Raw genomic sequence first — 18,803 nt, 5'->3', positions numbered from 1 at the left:
TAGATCTGCGAGCGCGTATATCCATGTGAGCATGTGTATCTGTATGTGTACATGTATGTGTATCTGCGCGTGTATGTGTATGAGTGAGTATCTGTGTATACATGTATGTGAGTGTGTGCATCTGTACATGTGCGTGTATCAGGGAGTGCGGGTACAGGTGTGCGCGTTTGTGGGTAATTGTACACAAGATCCTGCAAATCCCCTGGGAGGACAGGTGCACTGTCAGTGCCCTTGCCCAGGCTAACATCCCTAGCATTGAAGCACTGACCACACTCGATCAGCTTCGCTGGGCAGGCCACATAGTTCGCATGCCAGACGCGAGACTCCCAAAGCAAATGTTCTATGCGGTGCTCCTTCATGGTAAACGAGCCAAAGGTGGGCAGCGGAAACGTTACAAGGACCTCCCTGAAGTGCGACATCACCACTGACACCTGGGAGTCCCTGGCCGAAGACCGCCCTAGGTGGAGAAAGTGCATCCGGGAGGGTGCTGAGCACCTCGAGTCTCAACGCTGAGAGCGAAGAGGTCAAGCGCAGGCAGCGGAAGGAGCGTGCGGCAAACCAGTCCCACCCACCCCTTCCCTCGACGAATGTCTGTCCCACCTGTGAGAGTCTGTGGCTCTCGTATTGGACTGTTCAGCCACCAAACAACTCACTCCAGGAGTGGAGGCAAGTCTTCCTCGATTCCGAGGGACTGCCTATGATGATGATGACATGTATGTGTATGTGTGTGTAAATGTTAGTGCATCTGTGCGAGTGTGTATCTGTGTGAGTGTTTATGTGCATCTATGAGTGTGTGTGCCTGCACCCCCTACTGGTGAGCCGAGGAGTTTAATAACTGATACTTTCTGTTGCTGGTACAGGTATTGTAGACAACTGGATTTGATGAATTATGTACAGCTCTCCGGAGCCCCATTCACCAGTGCAATTCTATTAACACACTACGTACGTCACAGTCTCCACACACCGGCGGTAGATGGATCATTCCCTCTCCTTTTATAATATTTACTGCACGAGAGAGGGTGGGCACCGACGGACGTGATGGCGATAGCTTGTACCAAGGTGGGTTTGCTTAACACAGAGTTCCACCCATGATCTGTACTCCAACCGACTTGTGCCCTCAGCCTATTCGATGTCCTTTGCTGTCTCAGCTCCAGTGCCCCGGGGCACAACTGACTCTCTTCCTCACCAGTGGGAGCAGAATCTCCTCCCTCGCCGCAGACCCCTATTTGGCCCCCAGCTCCTCAGACCCACAGCCCCTAACTCCTCAGACCCACAGTCCCTAACCCCTCAGACTCTGATTGACCCACAGTCCCTGACCCCCCCGACGACAAAATTCTGCAGAGGGACCTGGGGATCCTTGTGCATGAAACACAAAAAGTTAGTATGCAGGTACAGCAAGTAATCAGGAAGGTAAATGGAATGTTGGCCTTTATTGCAAGGGGGATGGAGTATAAAAGCAGAGAGGTCCTGCTACAACTGTACAGGGTATTGGTGAGGCCATACCTAGAGTACTGCGTATAGTTTTGGTCTCCGTATTTAAGGAAGTATATACTTGCATTGGAGGCTGTTCAGAAAAAGTTCACTAGGTCGATTCTGAAGATGAGGGGGTTGACTTATGAAGATAGGTTGAGTAGGTTCGGCCTATACACATTGGAGTTCAGAAGAATGAGAGGTGATCTTATTGAAACTTATGAGTTAATGAGGGGCCTCGACAAAGTAGATGCGGAGAAGATACTTTCACTCAGGAGAAACTAAAACTAGGGGACATCGTCTTAGAACAAGGTGTCGTCTATTTAAAACTGAGATGAGGCAGAATTTCCTCTCAGAGGGTTGCAAATCTGTGGAATTCTCTGCCCTAGAGAGCTGCGGAGACTGGGTCATTGAATATATTTAAGTCAGAGGGAGACAGATTTTTGAGCGATAAGGGAATAAAGGGTTATTGGGAGCAGGCAGGGAAGTGGAGCCGAGTCCACGATCAGATCAGCCATGATTTTATTAAATGGCGGAGCAGGCTTGTGGGGACAGCTGGCCTACTCCTAGTTCTTATTTCTTATGTTCTTAAGGCGGGAACCAATGTCAGCGAGCACAGGGGTGATGGGTGAGCGGGCTGCCGAGGTTAGATGATCTCAAGTTTAGGTAGGGTAGAATTTGGGAGGCCAGCCAGGAGTGAGTTGGAGTCGTCAAGTCTAGAGGTAACAAAGGCATGGATGAGGGAGCGGAGACGGGCAATGTTACAGAGGTGGAAATACACGGTTTTAGTTATGCTGTGGATATGTGGCCGGAAGCTCATTCCTGGGTCAAATACGACACCTAGGGTGCAAACAGTCTGGTTCAGCATCAGACAGATGCAAAAGAGAGGGATGGAGTCAGTGGTTAGGGAACGCAGTTTGTGGTGGGGATCTTCCCAGTATTTAATTGGAGAAAACTCCTGCTCATCCAGTAGTGAATGTCGGACAAGCAGTCTGATAATTTAGAGACCGTGGAGGGGTTGAGAGAAGTGGTGGTGAGGTAGAGCTGAGTGTTGTCAGCGTACATGTGGAAACTGACGCATGTTTTCGCCAAGGGGCAGCATAGCGATGAGAAACAGAAGACGGCAAAGGATAGATCCTTGGGGGACACCAGAAGTAACGATGCGGGGGTGGGAAGAGAAGCCATTGCAGGTGATTTTCTGACTACAATTATAGATAATAATGGATCCAGGCGAGTGCAGTTCCATCCAGCTGGACGATGGTGGAGAGACGTTGGAGGAGGATGTCATTTGTGACTTTAATGAGAGCCGTTTCGGAAATGTGGCAGGGGCGGAAACCAGATTGAAGGGATTCAAACATGGGAGTTCCGGGAAAAATGTGCATGGATTCAAAGACTTTGGAGAGGAAAAGGAGGTTGGAGATAGGGCAGTAGCTTGCAAGGAGTGGGCTTATGTCCATGCGGGTGTGCGCAGGTACACTGGCTGGAGTATAACAACCATACAACTCGCATTTATATAAGAAAGACATGTATTTACGTAGTGCCTTTCACGACCACCGGACGTCCCAAAGCACTTTACAGCTAACGAAGTACTTTTTGAAGTTTAGTCACTGTTGTAATGTAGGAATTTGTTATAATATAGCACTTTAACATAGTAAAATGTCCCAAGGCCCTTCATAGGAGCATCATCAGTCAAAGTTTGACGCTGAGCCGCATTAGGGGATAATCGGACAGGTGATGGGGTCGAGCGAGACACCAGATGATGTGAGGGCTGTGGGGCAGGACGAGGTTCGAAAGATAGGGAGGGGACAAGGGCACCGAGTGATTTGAAAACAAAGATGAACATTTTTAAAGCGAGGCACTGTAGGTCAGCGAGCACAGGTGTGATGGGTGAATGGGTCAGGATACTGGTCGCTGTATTCCATACCTCCTTCCACCAGGCAACACCGGACACAGGATTTACTGCCCATCCCTGGTTTCCCCAATAGTCTTCAAGTAACTCTGTCTGTAGCATGCTGCTGCCACTGTTTTATTTACAATATATTTCATATATAATACATAACCACTGCTAACATTCCTGGTAAGAATGGTTGATAGATTCAGAACAGATCTAGCAGCTCGGAACCTGGGCATCCATGAGGCACTGTGGGCCATCAGCAGCAGCAGCAGAATTGGATTCCACCCCAATCTGTAACCTCATGGCCCGGCATGACCCTCACTCTATCATTACCATCATGCCAGGAGACCAACCCTTGTTCAATGAGGAGTGCCGAAGAGCATGCCAGGAGAAGCACCAGGCGCACCTAAAAATGAGGTGCCAACCTGGGGAAGCTGCAACACAGGGCTACATGCATGCTGAACAGCGGAAGCAGCATGCAATAGACGGAGTAAAGTGATCCCACAACCAACGGATCAGATCAAAGCTCCGCAATCTTGCCACATCCAGTCATGAATGGTGGTGGACCATGACACAACTAACAGGAGGAGGCGGCTCCATGAATATCCTCATCCACAATGATGGCGGAGCCCAGCACGTGATTGCAAAAGACAAGGCTGAAGCATTTGCAGACATCTTCAACCAGAAGTGCCGAGTGAATGATCCATATCGGTCTCTTCCTGAGGTCCCCACCAGCACAGAAGCCAGTCTTCAGCCGATTCGATTCACTCCACGTGATATGGTAAATTGGAATCAAAGATTGGCAGGCAAAATTGCAGTGGAATAATGGGCTGCCTTCTAAAGAGGAAATAGTTTGGGGGATGGGCATTAGAAAGGAGTAAAACGGGTAGCAAAGGATTGGGAGAGATGGATCGCCCTACAGCAATAAATAATTAGGTGGGGTCAGACTAAGAGAACACAGGATATTCTAGGATAGGTTTACAGTGTATGCATGTGAACGCACGAAGCGTGGTAAACAAGGTTGGTGAGCTGCAGGCACAAATAGCCACATGGGGAATATGATGCTGTGGCAATAACAGAGACCTGGTTCAAAAAAGGGCAGGATTGGGTATTAAATATTCCTGGATATAGGGTGTTCAGGAAAGATAGGGAAGGAAAGATGGGAGGTGGTGTGGCAGTATGTGTTAAGGACGATGTTACAGTGCTGGAGAAAGAGGATGTCCTGGAAGGATCAAGCACAGAATCTATTTCGCCCAGTTAAGAAACAATAGAGGTGCCATTACACTACTAGGTGCAGTCTAGAGGTCAGCAAGCAGTGGGAAGGATATAGAGGAGCAAATTTTCAGGGAAATTAGAGAGGTGCAAGAACTATATAGTGTTAACAGCGATAATATTAGAAACATAAAAACATTCCGACGGGATTGGACAGGTTAGATGCAGGAAGAATGTTTCCGATGTTGCGGAACTCCAGAACCAGGGGTCACAGTCTAAGAATAAGGGGCAAGACATTTAGGACCGAGATAAGGAGAAACTTCTTCACTCAGAGAATTGTGAACCTGTGGAATTCTCTACCACAGAAAGTTGTTGAGGCCAGTTTGTTAGATATATTCAAAAGGGAGTTAGATGTGGCCCTTATGGCTAAAGGGATCATGGGGTATGGAGAGAAAGCAGGAATAGGGTACTGAAGTGCATGATCAGCCATGATCATATTGAATGGTGGTGCAGGCTCGAAGGGCCGAATGGCCTACTCCCGCACCTATTTTCTATGTTTCTATAATGGGGGACTTTAACTATCCCAATATAGACTGGGATTGTAACAGTGTAAAGGGCAGAGAGGGGGAAGAGAGGGGGAAGAGTTTCTGAAGTGTGTTCATGCTTTCTCTCCATACCCCATGATCCCTTTAGCCATAAGGGCCACATCTAACTCCCTTTTGAATATATCTAACAAACTGGCCTCAACAACTTTCTGTGGTAGAGAATTCCACAGGTTCACAATTCTCTGAGTGAAGAAGTTTCTCCTTATCTCGGTCCTAAATGTCTTGCCCCTTATTCTTAGACTGTGACCCCTGGTTCTGGAGTTCCCCAACATCGGAAACATTCTTCCTGCATCTAACCTGTCCAATCCCGTTGGAATGTTTTTATGTTTCTAATATTAGAACTTTCTTGATCAGTATGTTTCCTCATAGTATCATACCGTTTAGACTAGCTATGGAAAACGACAGGGAATAATCTAGAGTAAAAATACTCGAGGAGGGCAAATTTCAGTGGGTTGAGAACAGATCTGGCGCGGGCAAATTGGAATCAAAGATTGTCAGGCAAAACTATAGTGAAACAATGGGCTGCTTTTAAAGAGAAGGTGGTTCAGGTACAGTTGAGGTACATTCCCACTAGGGGGAAAAGGAAGGGCAACTAAAGTCAGAGCTCCCTGGATGACGAAAGAGAGAGAGTAAGATAAAGCAGAATATAGAAAAAAGAAAATCAGAGGGGCAGAGAGAATATGAGAATAGATTGGTAGCTAACATAAAATGGAATTCAAAAGTCTTCTCTAGGCATATAAATAGTAAACGGGTAGAAAGAGGAGGGGTGAGGCTGATTAGGGACCAAAATGGAGACCTACGCATAGAGGCAGAGGGAATGGCTGAGGGACTAAATGAGTACTTTGCATCTGTCTTCAGCAAGGAAGATACTGCCATAGACATAGTGAAGAAGGTGGTAGAGGAGACACTGGATGGGATAAAAATTGATAAAGACGAGGTTCCAGAAAGGCTGTCTGTGCTTAAAGTTGATAAGTCATCAGGGCCGGATGGGATGCATCCTAGGACGCTGAGGGAAGTGAAGGAAGAAATCGGTACTGGCCATAATCTTCCAATCCTTCATAGAAACGGGGCTGGTGCCAGAGGACTGGAGAATTGCAAATATTACACCCTTGTTCAAAGAAGTTTAACCTCGGTAGCGGGAAAGCTTTTAGAAACAATAATCACGGGACAAAATTAACAGTCACTTGGACAAGTGTGGGTTAATTAAGGAAAGCCAGCATAGATTTGTTAAAGGCAAATCATGTTTAACCAACTTGATCGAGCTTTTTGATGAGGTAACAGAGAGGGTTGATGAGGGTAATGTGGTTGACGTGGTGTACATGGATTTCCAAAAGGCATTCAACAAAGTGCCACATAATAGGCTTGCCAGAAAAGTTGAAGCCCATGGAATCAAAGGGACAGTGGCAGCATGGATACAAAATTGGCTCAGTGACAGGAAACAGAGAGTAGTGGTGAACGGTTGTTTTTAGGACTGGAGGAAGGTCATAGACGTTTACGGCAGAGGCGGCGGCCAATTGGCCCTTCGTGTCAATGCCGGATGAAAAAAAGAGCTATCCAGCCTAATCCCACTTTCCAGCTCTTGGTCCGTAGCCTGTAGATTACGGGACTTCAAGTGCACATTCAAGCATTTTTTAAATGCCATGAGGGTTTCTGCCTCTACCACCCTTTCAGGCAGTGAGTCCCAGACCCCCACCACCCTCTGGGCAAAACAAGTTCTCCTCAACTCCCCTCTAATTCTTCCTAATGTGGAGTCATAATAATGGTTAACCTCAGATCCCTGAACCCAGTAAAAAGTGTCAGCCCAGTTCTATTATCCCCGACCCCAGCCCACTTGTGCCCCCTGACCCCAGCCCAGCTGTGACCCCCTAACCACAGCCCACGTCTACTTGCCCCTGACCCCAACACAGCTCAGTGACCCCTGACCACAGCCCACTTGCCTCTTGACCCCAGTCCTGCTGTAATCCCCGATCCTAGTCCACTTGAACCTAGCCCAGCCACACCTGACCCCCCAGCCCTGTGAATACAGTGCTGTTTCCCAGGGTCAGTTCTACAACCACTGCTTTTCTTGATATATATTAATGACTTGGATGTAGGTGTACAGGGCACAATTTCAAAACTTGGAAGTATAGTGAACAGTGAGGAGGATAGTGATAGACTTCAAGAGGACATAGACAGGCTGGTGGAATGAGTGGACACATGGCATATGAAATTTAATGCAGAAAAGTGCGAAGTGATACATTTTGGTAGAAAGCATGAGGGGAAATATAAACTAAAGGACATACTCCTAAAGGGGGTGCACAAACAGAGAGACCTGGGTCGTTGAAGGTGGCAAGGCATGTTGAGAAAGTGGTATAGGGCTTCATGAATAGAGGTATAAGAGTACAAAAGCGAGGAAATTATGATGAACCTGTATAAAACACTGCTCTAGCCCCTGGAGCACTTGAACACTTTTTTATGTTTGGGGCCCAAAGGATTTAATTTTCTTGTTTTGTGAATAAACAAGTAGAGCTATATCAAATGTTACATGTCCCGTGTTTGAACGTGTTGTAAAGCTGGCTATTTTAGCTTTTTTTAAATGAATAATTCCCTCAACTGGAGTACTGTGTCCAATTCTGGGCTCCGCACTTTAGGAAGAATGTGAAGGCCTTGGAGAGGCTGAAGAAAAGATTTACGAGAATGATTCCAGGGATGAGGGACTTCAGTTACGGAGATAGACTGGAGAAGCTATAAGGCACAAGTCAGGAGTGTGATGGAATACTCTCCACTTGCCTGGATGACTGCAGCTCTAATGCTCAAGAAGCTCAACACCATCAGGGACAAAGCAGGCCCCTTGATTGGCACTCCTTGCACCGCCTTCAACGTTCACTCCCTCCACCACCGACACACCGTGGTTGCAGTGTGTATCATCTACAAGATGCACTGCAACAATTCGCCAAGGCTCTTCGGCAGCACCTCCCAAACCCGTGACCTCTACCACCTAGAAGGACAAGGGCAGCAGGCACATGGGAACACCACCACCTCCACATTCCCCTATAAGTCACACACCATCCTGACTTGACAGTATATTGCCGTTGGGTCAAAATCCTCGAACTCCCTCCCCAACAGCAAAGTGGAGCACCTTCACCACACGGACTGCAGTGGTTCAAGGCGGCGGCTCACCACCACCACCTCATGGGCAATTAGGGCTGGGCAATAAATGCCAGCCTTGCCAGCGATGCTCACATCCCAGGAATGAATAAAACAAAAATTGGGTTTTTACACCAGCTGTTGTTTTTTTCCCCTGGTGCTAGCCCAGAGATTTGTTGAACTCAATTTCACAACTTGCCATGGTGGGATCTGTACCCATGACCTCTGGTAATGATACGGGGCTATATCAGTCCAGCATCTTAACCACTTACACCACCTCACACCTCAATCCCCAATTTGCATCACAGAAATTAAAATAGGATTATTTTATCCTATTACAGGTACAACGTCCCGAATCCAGAATTCTAAAAACCGGAATGGTCTGAAAAAGGACATTTTTGAGGTGGCCAAGATGGCATCAGGCAGTGAGGGACGAGGAAACTGGTGAAAAATGCAGTGCCGGGAGGTCACGGGCATTGGCGGGCGGCGAGGAACTAAGAATTGGGGGGGGGGGGGGAGGAGGGGTGCGCCAACAGCGAGGTATGAAATCCGGCAAAATCCGAAAACCGGCATGGATTCGGTCCCGAGGTTGCCCCTGTATTGGGATTGCTTTCCTTATAGCAGAGATCGCTATTAAAGCGCCCCTTTACCTTCTTCAATAAGAACAATCACAAAAATAGGAAAAATAATCCTATTGCATTCTCTAGGTGATGGAAACACTCTCTCCTTATTTACTCTGTTTCCAGTGGCAGTAACGACAGTAATCAGAGGACAGATTGAAGATTTTTGGCATATATACAGAGGGGAGGAGGAGATTTTTTTCGACGCAGCAAATTGTTATGATCTGGAATGCACGGACTGAAGTGGATTCAGTAACAACTGTCAGCAGTAAAACTTGCATTTATATAGCGCCTTTCAGGACGTCTGAATGTCCCAAACGCTTCACAGCCACTGAAGTACTTTTGGAGTGTAGTCACTGTTGTAACATGGGAAACGCAGCAGCCAATTTTGCACAAAGTAGGTCCCACAAACAGCAATGTGATAATGACTAGATAATCTGTTTTTGTGATGTTGGTTGAGATAGAAATATTGGCTAGGATACCGGGGATTGGAGGGAGGAGGGACGGGAGGGAGAGGGAGGAGGGAGGAGAGAGGGAGGGGGAGGGAGGAGAGAGGGAGGGGGAGGGAGGAGGGACTGGAGGGAGTTCGGTTTGACCCTCAGACCCGGTGCCCACCCCCACCGCGGGCCGCAGCCTGCCCAGCAGGCCCCTGACGGACAGCCGCCCTGTGAAGACTCACCTGGACCCAGCCCGGGCTCGGCCTGCACTCCTCGCGGTCACCGCCAGCTCTGTCGCCGCCTGTACCTGTACCTGTACCTGTACCCGCTGCGCTCTCCCCATGTGCGCTTCCCGGCCGGCGGGCCGCTGCTCAGCTCGCAGCCACTTCCTCCCGCGGGCGCACCGACTCCAAAGCCGGCTCCCGTTGACTCCTCCCAGCCGCGCGGGGGTGCGCTGTGCTCAGTCCTCCCAGCCGCGCGGGGGTGCGCTGTGCTCAGTCCTCCCAGCCGCGTGGGGCGCTGTCCGCAGTCCTCCCAGCCGCGCGGGGGTGCGCTGTGCTCAGTCCTCCCAGCCGCGCGGGGGTGCGCTGTGCTCAGTCCTCCCAGCCGCGTGGGGCGCTGTCCGCAGTCCTCCCAGCCGCGCGGGGGTGCGCTGTGCTCAGTCCTCCCAGCCGCGTGGGGCGCTGTCCGCAGTCCTCCCGCCGGGTGGCGGCGCTGTGCGAAATGGCGGCCGAGTTATTGCCTCTTGTTCCTCTCATGCAGTCATCAGTCTTGTTGACTCTGGAATGCGCAGGCGCGCTAACGGAACCCGGCGGACGGCAGTTAATTGATGAACGAGGAGGCGTGGCGGGAAGAGGAAAAATATATCTCGAAAATTGATCAGGGCAACACGGGAAGGAGTAACAGTGAGGTGAGAAGCGGTTTTTCTTGGTTGAGCTCGGTCGGTGATCCGCTTTGGCCAAGTGACTGGGCCTCAGGCCGTTAGCCGCCGGCTCGAGCGCTGCCCGCGCGCCCTGCCTGAGGGAGAGGCCGGGGTTTGACACGGGGCCGCTGTGTCTGCATGGTCTGCATGTGGGGTGGGGGGGGGAGGTGTCTGTGTGTGTGGGAGGTGATCCATTCGCTCTGCAGGGCGGCAGTTGGTTTTGTTGAATCGTTTCTCGATGTGTTTGAGTAGCCGTTTGCAAGCCGGCCCGTGCCCGCGGCTTGATCTTTGGCGCCATTTCTGCGCCGCTAGCTAATGGGGGCTCTTTGCTTAGTGGGCCAATGGGGGGCTCTCTGATTATTTGGCCAATGGAGGCTCTCTGCTTAGTGGGCCAATGGGGGCTCTCTGCTTAGTGGGCCAATGGGGGGGCTCGTTGCTTAGTGGGCCAATGGGGGGGCTCGTTGCTTAGTGGGCCAATGGGGGGGGGGCTCGTTGCTTAGTGGGCCAATGGGGGGGGGCTCGTTGCTTAGTGGGCCAATGGGGGGCTCGTTGCTTAGTGGGCCAATGGGGGGCTCGTTGCTTAGTGGGCCAATGGGGGCTCGTTGCTTAGTGGGCCAATGGGGGGCTCATTGCTTAGTGGGCCAATGGGGGGCTCGTTGCTTAGTGGGCCAATGGGGGGCTCGTTGATTAGTGGGCCAATGGAGGCTCGTTGCTTAGTGGGCCAATGGGGGGCTCGTTGCTTAGTGGGCCAATGGGAAGCTCGTTGCTTAGTGGGCCAATGGAGGCTCGTTGCTTAGTGGGCCAATGGGGGGCTAGTTGCTTAGTGGGCCAATGGAGGCTCTTTGCTTAGTGGGCCAATGGGGGCCCGCCGGTTACTTGGCCAATGGGGGGGGGGCTCTCTGGTTAGTAGACCAATGGGAACCCACTGCATACTCGGCCAATGGGAGCCTGCCGGTTGCTCGACCAATGGGTGCCTGCTGGTTACTCGGCCAATGGGGGGGTCCTTTAGTTAGTGGACCAATGGGATCCCCCACCGGTCAGTGGGCCAATGGGGAAGCCACTATTTTAGGGCACAAGTTTGGCCAAGTGACAGTGTCACGGGGCAGCTGCCCGCCATCAAACTATTGAAGGCTTCATATATTTTTTGTTTATATTTTGTGTATATATTTATCTTTAATATCTGTTTATAATGTACAATATTTTTTTATTTATTCCTGGGATGTGGGCATCGCTGGCAAGGCAGGCATTTATTGCCCATCACTAATTGCCCTCGAGAAGATGGTGATGAGCCGCCGCCTTGAACTGTTGCAGTCCGTGAGGTGAAGGTGCTGTTTCCCACAGTGCTGTTTGGAAGGGAGTTGCAGGATGTTGACCCAGCAACGATGAAGGAGCGGTGATATATTTCCTAGTTAGGGCGATGTGTGACTTGGAGGGGAACTTGGAGATGATGGTGTTCGCATGCACCTGCTGTCCTTGTCCTTCTGGGTGGTAGAGGCTGGAGGTCTGGAAGGTGCTGTGGAAGATATATATATGGCACAGAAACTGGTCATTTGGCCCAACTTGCCAGTGTTTATGCTCCACACGAGCCTCCTTCCATCCTCTTTATCTAACCTCATCAACATAAGCGGTACTGAGGGAGTGATCAGCCATGATCTTATTGAATGGCGGTGCAGGCTCGAAGGGCCGAATGGCTTACTCCTGCACCTATTTTCTATGTTTCTATGTTTCTCTCGCACGTGCTGATCTAACTTCCCCTTAAATACATCTATGCTATTTGCCTCAACTGCTTGTGATAGTGCGAGCCACATTCTTGCCATTCTTTGGGTAAAGAAGCTTCTACTGAATTCTCTTGGATTTATTAGTAACTTTTATATTTGTAGCCCATATTTTGGTCTCCTAACAAGTAAAAATATTTTCTCTGAGTCTATCCTATCAAACCCTTTTGTAATCTTAAAGATCTCTATCAGGTCACCTCTCAGTCTCTTTTCTAAAGAAAAGTGCCTCAGCCTGTTCAATCTTTCCTGATAAGTATTTACTTTCAGTTCTGGTATCATCCTTGTAAATCTTTTTTGCGCATTCTCCTCACCAGTGTCACTATTTATAATCCAAAGACCAGAACTGTGCACATTTATACAGTTTAAGATAACCTCTGCTTTTTAATTCTATCCAATCAGAAATTAATACCAGTGCTGTGTTAACCTGCATTGCTACTTTGTGATTTGTGTATCTATACCCCTAGGTCCCTTTGTTCCTCTATCTCATTTACACTCTAATTATCTAAGTAGTATGTGGCCTCCTTATTCTTCCTAAAATTCATGACCTCACACTTGGCTATATTGAAATTCATTTGCCGATTGCACACCCATTCTGCAATGTTATTAATGTTGTCTTATATTTTGTTGCATTCCACCTCAGTATTAACTACACATCCAAGTGTAGTCTTGAGGTGGAGCGGAGTTGCATGGCAGCTCATAATTGGACCAAGTGTGATTTAGTCCCCATTTAAAATCATACATCTGTCCTTTCATATTTTCTTAATACATTTTTTGTCCCACATTTATGCTGAAAACTTTCTATGTAAACTTTTCACACTGATTACTGCTGGAGGTGGCACTGCAGCACCTCTGAAGGGATGGGTGTACAGGTACTAACAACAAAGTTTACATAGTCAGTTTCCATTACAGATGTGGAAGTCAGAACTTATAATTGGAAAATTGACAGGAAGTCTGTGCAGATGAATATTTTTAACATATTCTAAATAAAAAGTGAAAACATAGTATATGTTGGAGTTAACATCTCAAGAGATAGGCTTACTAACCATATAATATTACATTGGCTTCTTATAATGTTAAAGTTGAGTATTTTCTTTTATCAGTTTCCCAACTTCCAATTGTGTTGCATGTTCAACATTTCTATTGCACATTGTCACCTCATACTCTTGTGGATATACAAAATGTCTTCCTGTTATGTTATAGGAGTGATTTGCAGAGGAGCTCAAAATAATGTGACATTTGACACATGTTTCTGCATAAAAATATGTACATTCAATCTAGAGTACCAGAGCATTTTATATTCTCAGTTATGGCAAAAACATTTTCACTTAAAGCACTAATGTTATTGTAACCAGTTAGCCATTTTTAGCATCAAGCTATTTTTGTTTTACACCAATGAGGTCATAGAGTCATAGAAATTTATAGCACGGAAGGAGGCCATTTCGGCCCATCTTGTCTGCGCCAGCCAACCAAGAGCGAACCAGACTAATCCCATTTTCAAGCTCTTGGTTCATAGCTCTGCAGGTTACGGCACTCCAAGTGCATATCCAAGTATCTTTTAAATGTGGTGAGGGTTTCTGCCTCTACCGCCCTTTCAGGCAGTGAGTTTCAGACCATCACCACCCTCTGGGTGAAGAGACTTCCTCTCAAATCCCCTCTAAACTTCCTACTAATTACTTACTGGCAGACAGGAAGCAGAGAGTCGGTAAACGGGTCCTTTTCAGAATGGCAGGCAGTGACTAGTGGAGTGCCGTAGGGACCCCAGCTCTTTACAATATACATCAATGATTTGGATGAAGAAATTGAGTGTAATATCTCCAAGTTTGCAGATGACACTAAACTGGGTGGCGATGTGAGGGGGATGCTAAGAGGCTGCAGGGTGACTTAGACAAGTTAGGTGTGGGCAAATGCATGGCAGATGCAGTACAATGTGGATAAATGTGAGGTTATCCACTTTGGGGGCAAAAACGCGAAGACAGAATATTATCTGAATGGTGGCAGATTAGGAAAAGGGAAGATGCAACGAGACCTGGGTGTCATGGTTCATCAGTCATTGAAAGTTGGCATAAAGGTACAGCAGGCGGTAAAGAAGGCAAATGGTATGTTGGCCTACATAGCTAGGGGTTTTGAGTACAGGATCAGGGAGGTCTTATTGCAGTTGTACAGGGCCTTGGTGAGGCCTCACCTGGAATATTGTGTTCAGTTTTGGTCTCCTAATCTGAGGAAGAATGTTCTTGCTATTGAGGGAGTGCAGCAAAGGTTCACCAGACTGAGCCCTGGGATGGCTGGACTGACATATGAGGAGAGACTGGATCAACTGGGCCTTTATACATTGGAGTTTAGAAGGATGAAGGGGATCTCATAAAAACATACAAGTTTCTGACGGGACTGGACAGGTTAGATGCGGGTAGATTGTTTCCGATGTTGGGGAAGTCCAGAACCAGGGGACACAGTCTTAGGATAAGGGGTAGGCCATTTAGGACTGAGATGAGGAGAAACTTCTTCACTCAGAGTTGTTAACCTGTGGAATTCCCTGCCGCAGAGTTATTGATGCCAGTTCATTGGATATATTTAAGAGGGAGTTAGATATGGCCTTACGGCTAAGGGGATCAAGGGGTATGGAGAGAAAGCAGGAAAGGGGTACCGAGGGAATGATCAGCCATGATCTTATTGAATGGCGGTGCAGGCTCGAAGGACCAAATGGCCTACTCCTGCACCTATTTTCTATGTTTCAATCTATGCCCCTGGTTGTTGATCCCTCTGCTAAGGGGAATAGGTCCTTCCTATCCATTCTATCTAGGCTCATCATAATTTTATACACCTCTCCACCTCCTCTGTTCCAAAGAAAACTAACCCAGTCTATCCAATCTTTCCTCATAGCCAGAATTCTCCAGTCCAGGCAACATCCTCGTAAATCTTCTTTGTACCCTTTCTAGTGCAATCGCATTTTTCCTGTAACGTGGTGACCAGAACTGAACGCAGTAATTTAACTGTAGTCTAACTAATGTTTTATACAGTTCAAGCATTAAACCCCCACCCCCCCGCTCTTGTATTCTATGCCTCGGCTAATAAAGGCAAGTATTCCGTATACCGCCTTTATCTACCTGGCCTGCTACCTTCAGAGATCTGTGGACATGCACTCCAAGGTCCCTTTGTTCTTCTACACTTCTCAGTGTCTTACCATTTAATGTGTATTCCCTTACCTTGTTAGCCCTCCCCAAATGCATTACTCCTCACTTCTCTGGGTTGAATTCCATTTGCCACTGTTCCAGTGCATTGATATCTTCCTGCAGTCTACAGCTTTCTTCTTCATTATCAACCACACAGCCAATTTTAGTATCATCTGCAAACTTCTTAATGATACCCCCTACATTCGAGTCTAAATCATTGATATATACCACAAAAAAGCAAGGGGCCTAGTACTGAGCTCTGCGGAGCCCCGCTGGAAACAGCCTTCCAGTCACAAAAATACCCATCAACCATTACCCTTTGCTTCCTGAGATGAACAACTACAGCTCAATTTTCAACAGCAAAGTCAATTAAATATGTTGACATCCAAAGTTTTTAAAATCACAAATACAACTCAAATCCAAAACTCAAATTCAAACATAGTACAGGGTACTTGAATAACTTAAATATATTTTTTAGAGATCATCCAGAGAAGTAAACATTGATCAAATAAGAGATTGCTCCAATTTTCAGATTTAATTCGAAAGATAATGTTCATAGCTTCTTATAAAAGTATACCTGGAAGATAAAAGCTGAGACAACTCTTCATTCACTTTATAAGCTACTAACATAAGAACATAAGAAATAGGAGCAGGAGTGGGCCATACGGCCCCTCGAGCCTGCTCCGCCATTTAATACGACCATGGCTGATCCGATCATGGACTCAGATCCACTTCCCTGCCTGCTCCCCATAACCCCTTAATCCCTTCGCGGTTAAGAAACTGTCTATTTCCCCCTCAAATTTATTCAATGTCCCGGCTTCCACAGCTCTCTGAGGCAGCGAATTCCACAGATTTACAACCCTCTTGAGAGAAGAAATTTCTCCTCATCTCAGTTTTAAATGGGCTGCCCCTTATTCTAAGATTATGCCCCCTAATCCTAGTCTCCCCCATCAGTGGAAACATCCTCTCTGCATCCACCTTGTCAAGCCTTCTCATAGGGCCCAAATTTCACCAGGAGTTGCTCTGTTTTTTTTGGAGCAACTTGATTTTTCTGGAGTATCTTAAAAATCCCTATTCTGCACATTTAATTTGCACCAGTGTAAGTGAGTTAGTTAGGATTTTTTTTAGTTTAGTTTTTTTTTCAAAAGGGAGCATTACCAGCTATCTACACGTGTTTTGGCCATTTAAGCCAGTTTGGACAGCTAATAGTTGCTCCAAACTAACTTAGGCCAGCGTATGTGGCCGCACAGAAAACGCTTGCAAAGAGTTAAGAAATTAGCGCAGGTAAGTACAAAGCGACGCGCTTCGGCCCTTCCCACACAGCCCTCATCTCACACACTCAGATTCTTGGGGTGAGGAGCTACTGCACACGTGCGCACACTCAAGCACGCAGATGCAGAGGTCCCAGCACTGTTTTCAGAGTCGGGATCTGGCTCCGCACCCCACTGTGCTTGCCACACCATGCCACAGCCTAGGATGGACCACGGAGCGGGGAGAATGCGGAACTACATTATCAGCGCTGTTTTGGGAGCTGAAAGTCGGCGCACCTCAGCTAAGTGCGCCGTTTTAACCGGAGGGCCAAATTTGGGCCCATACGTTTCGATAAGATCACCTCTCATTCTTCTGAATTCTAATGAGTTGAGGCCCAACCTCCTCAACCTTTCCTGATAAGTCAACCCCCTCATCTCTGAAATGAAACTCGTGAACTTCTCTGAACTGCCTCCAAAGCAAGTATATCCTTTCGTAAATATTGAAACCAAAAATGTGTGTCGTACTCCAGGTGTGGCCTCACCAATGTATAGCTGTAGCAAGACTTCCCTGCTTTTATATGCCATCCCCTTTGCAATAAAGGCCAAGATTCCATTGGCCTTCGTGATCACTTGCTGTACCTGCATACTATCCTTTTGTGTTTCATGCACAAGTACCTCCAGGTCCCGCTGTACTGCAGCACTTGGCAATTTTTCTCCATTTAAATAATAACTTGTTCTTTGATTTTTTTTCTGCTGAAGTGCATGACCTCACAATTTCCAACATTATACTCCATCTGCCAAATTTTTTCCCACTCACTTAGCCTGTCAATGTCCTTTTGCAGATTTTTTGTGTCCTCCTCACACATTGCTTTTCCTCCCATCTTTGTATCGTCAGAAAACTTGGCTACGTTACACTCGGTCCTTTCTTCCAAGTCGTTAATATAGATTATAAATAGTTGGGGTCCCAGCACTGATCCCTGTGGCACCCCACTAATTACTGATTGCCAACCCGAGAATGAACCATTTATCCCGACTCTCTGTTTTCTGTTAGTTAGCCAATCCTCTATCCATGCTAATATATTACCCTCAACCCAGTGAACTTTTATCTTGTGCAGTAACCTTTTATGTGGCACTTTGTCAAATGCCTTCTGGAAGTCCAAATACACCACATCCACTGGTTCCCCTTTATCCACCCTGTTCGTTACATCCTCAAAGAATTCCAGCAAATTTGTCAAACATGACTTCCCCTTCATAAAACCATGCTGACTCTACCTGACTGAATTATGCTTTTCCAAATGTCCTGCTACTACTTTAATAATGGACTCCAACATTTTCCCAACTGCAGATGTTAGGCTAACTGGTCTATAGTTTCCTGCTTTTTGTCTGCCTCCTTTTTGAAATAGGGGCGTTACATTTGCAGTTTTCCAATCTGTTGAAGTAATGTTAAATTTGTATAATGAAGGTGTGGAAGTTAGAAAATTCTGCAATTACTAAAACATTACGATCAAGATTATAACAATTGGATAAGTATTTGAAAATAATATTAATGGATATAGGGAAAGGTTGGGAAATGTGATTGCAGTAAGTAGCTCTACTTAGTTTGCATAGCTATCATCACCATCATAGGAGGTCCTTTGTATCGAGGATGATTTGCTTCCCCACTAAAAAGGATGAGTTCACAAGTGTTTCAATAAGGGACCTGACATTCCAGGTCCTGAACTACATATTGAAGCGTGGAAGATGCCTGTGCGTGAATTTTTTTAACGTGGGGAGGCCGTTGCACACCAGCCGTGATCACACAGGTTTGACAGAGCAAGGTCTTGGTCCAGTGGCAAGGATTAACCAAGACGACTGGAGACCAAGCTCTGCTGCACGGACGTAGTGCGCATACATACTCCTATTGTCCATAGATCGCAGTGTGGGCTGGCCCGTGCTGCACCTTCCCTGAGCCCCAACTAAAAAGGGATGAGTTCACAGGTGTTTCAGTGAAGGACGTAATCTTCCAGGTCCCGAATTACATGTTGAAGGATGGAAGTTGCCTGTATGGGATTTTTTTTAATGTATGGTGACCAGCCACCACACGGTCTTGACAGAGCTAGGTCTTGGTCCAGTAGCGATGATTTACCAAGACAATAGGAGACCAGCTCTGCTGTGGGTTGGGTAGCCTCTGTCTGCTGTAATTTCTGTGATTCATCATTTTCCTCTAGAGACCAGACCGCACCATGACAGCTGTCAGTGCTGCTGGCCAGAAGGGCCTATTCTGAGAAGTTTAATTGTGTTCACTTCATGAAATACTTTTCTTTCCAAGTACCAGTCCAGCAATCA

General features: G+C 47.2%; 2 protein-coding genes across 3 annotated transcripts in view; one reads left to right on the top strand and one right to left on the bottom strand.

Moving 5' to 3' along the window:
- LOC139262453 (PRELI domain-containing protein 1, mitochondrial-like) overlaps positions 1-9,823 on the bottom strand; it is a 59,116-nt gene extending 49,293 nt beyond the window's left edge. Inside the window, exon 1 of one of the 2 annotated variants that reach the window (XM_070877648.1) lies at positions 9,607-9,823. The gene's annotated coding sequence lies outside the window, so the exon portion shown is untranslated. The remainder of the gene's footprint in view (positions 1-9,606) is intronic. The other variant, XM_070877642.1, reaches the window with a different exon arrangement.
- Positions 9,824-10,190: 367 nt separating this feature from the next.
- Positions 10,191-18,803, top strand: part of haus3 (HAUS augmin-like complex, subunit 3) — a 32,428-nt gene continuing 23,815 nt past the window's right edge. The window contains exon 1 of the mRNA XM_070877636.1: positions 10,191-10,274. The gene's annotated coding sequence lies outside the window, so the exon portion shown is untranslated. The remainder of the gene's footprint in view (positions 10,275-18,803) is intronic.

This window comes from Pristiophorus japonicus, chromosome 1 (assembly GCF_044704955.1).
Source record: "Pristiophorus japonicus isolate sPriJap1 chromosome 1, sPriJap1.hap1, whole genome shotgun sequence".
Lineage (NCBI taxonomy): Eukaryota > Metazoa > Chordata > Chondrichthyes > Pristiophoridae > Pristiophorus > Pristiophorus japonicus.
Note: the sequence above shows the minus strand (reverse complement) of the source record. Positions and strands in the feature narration are given on the sequence as shown.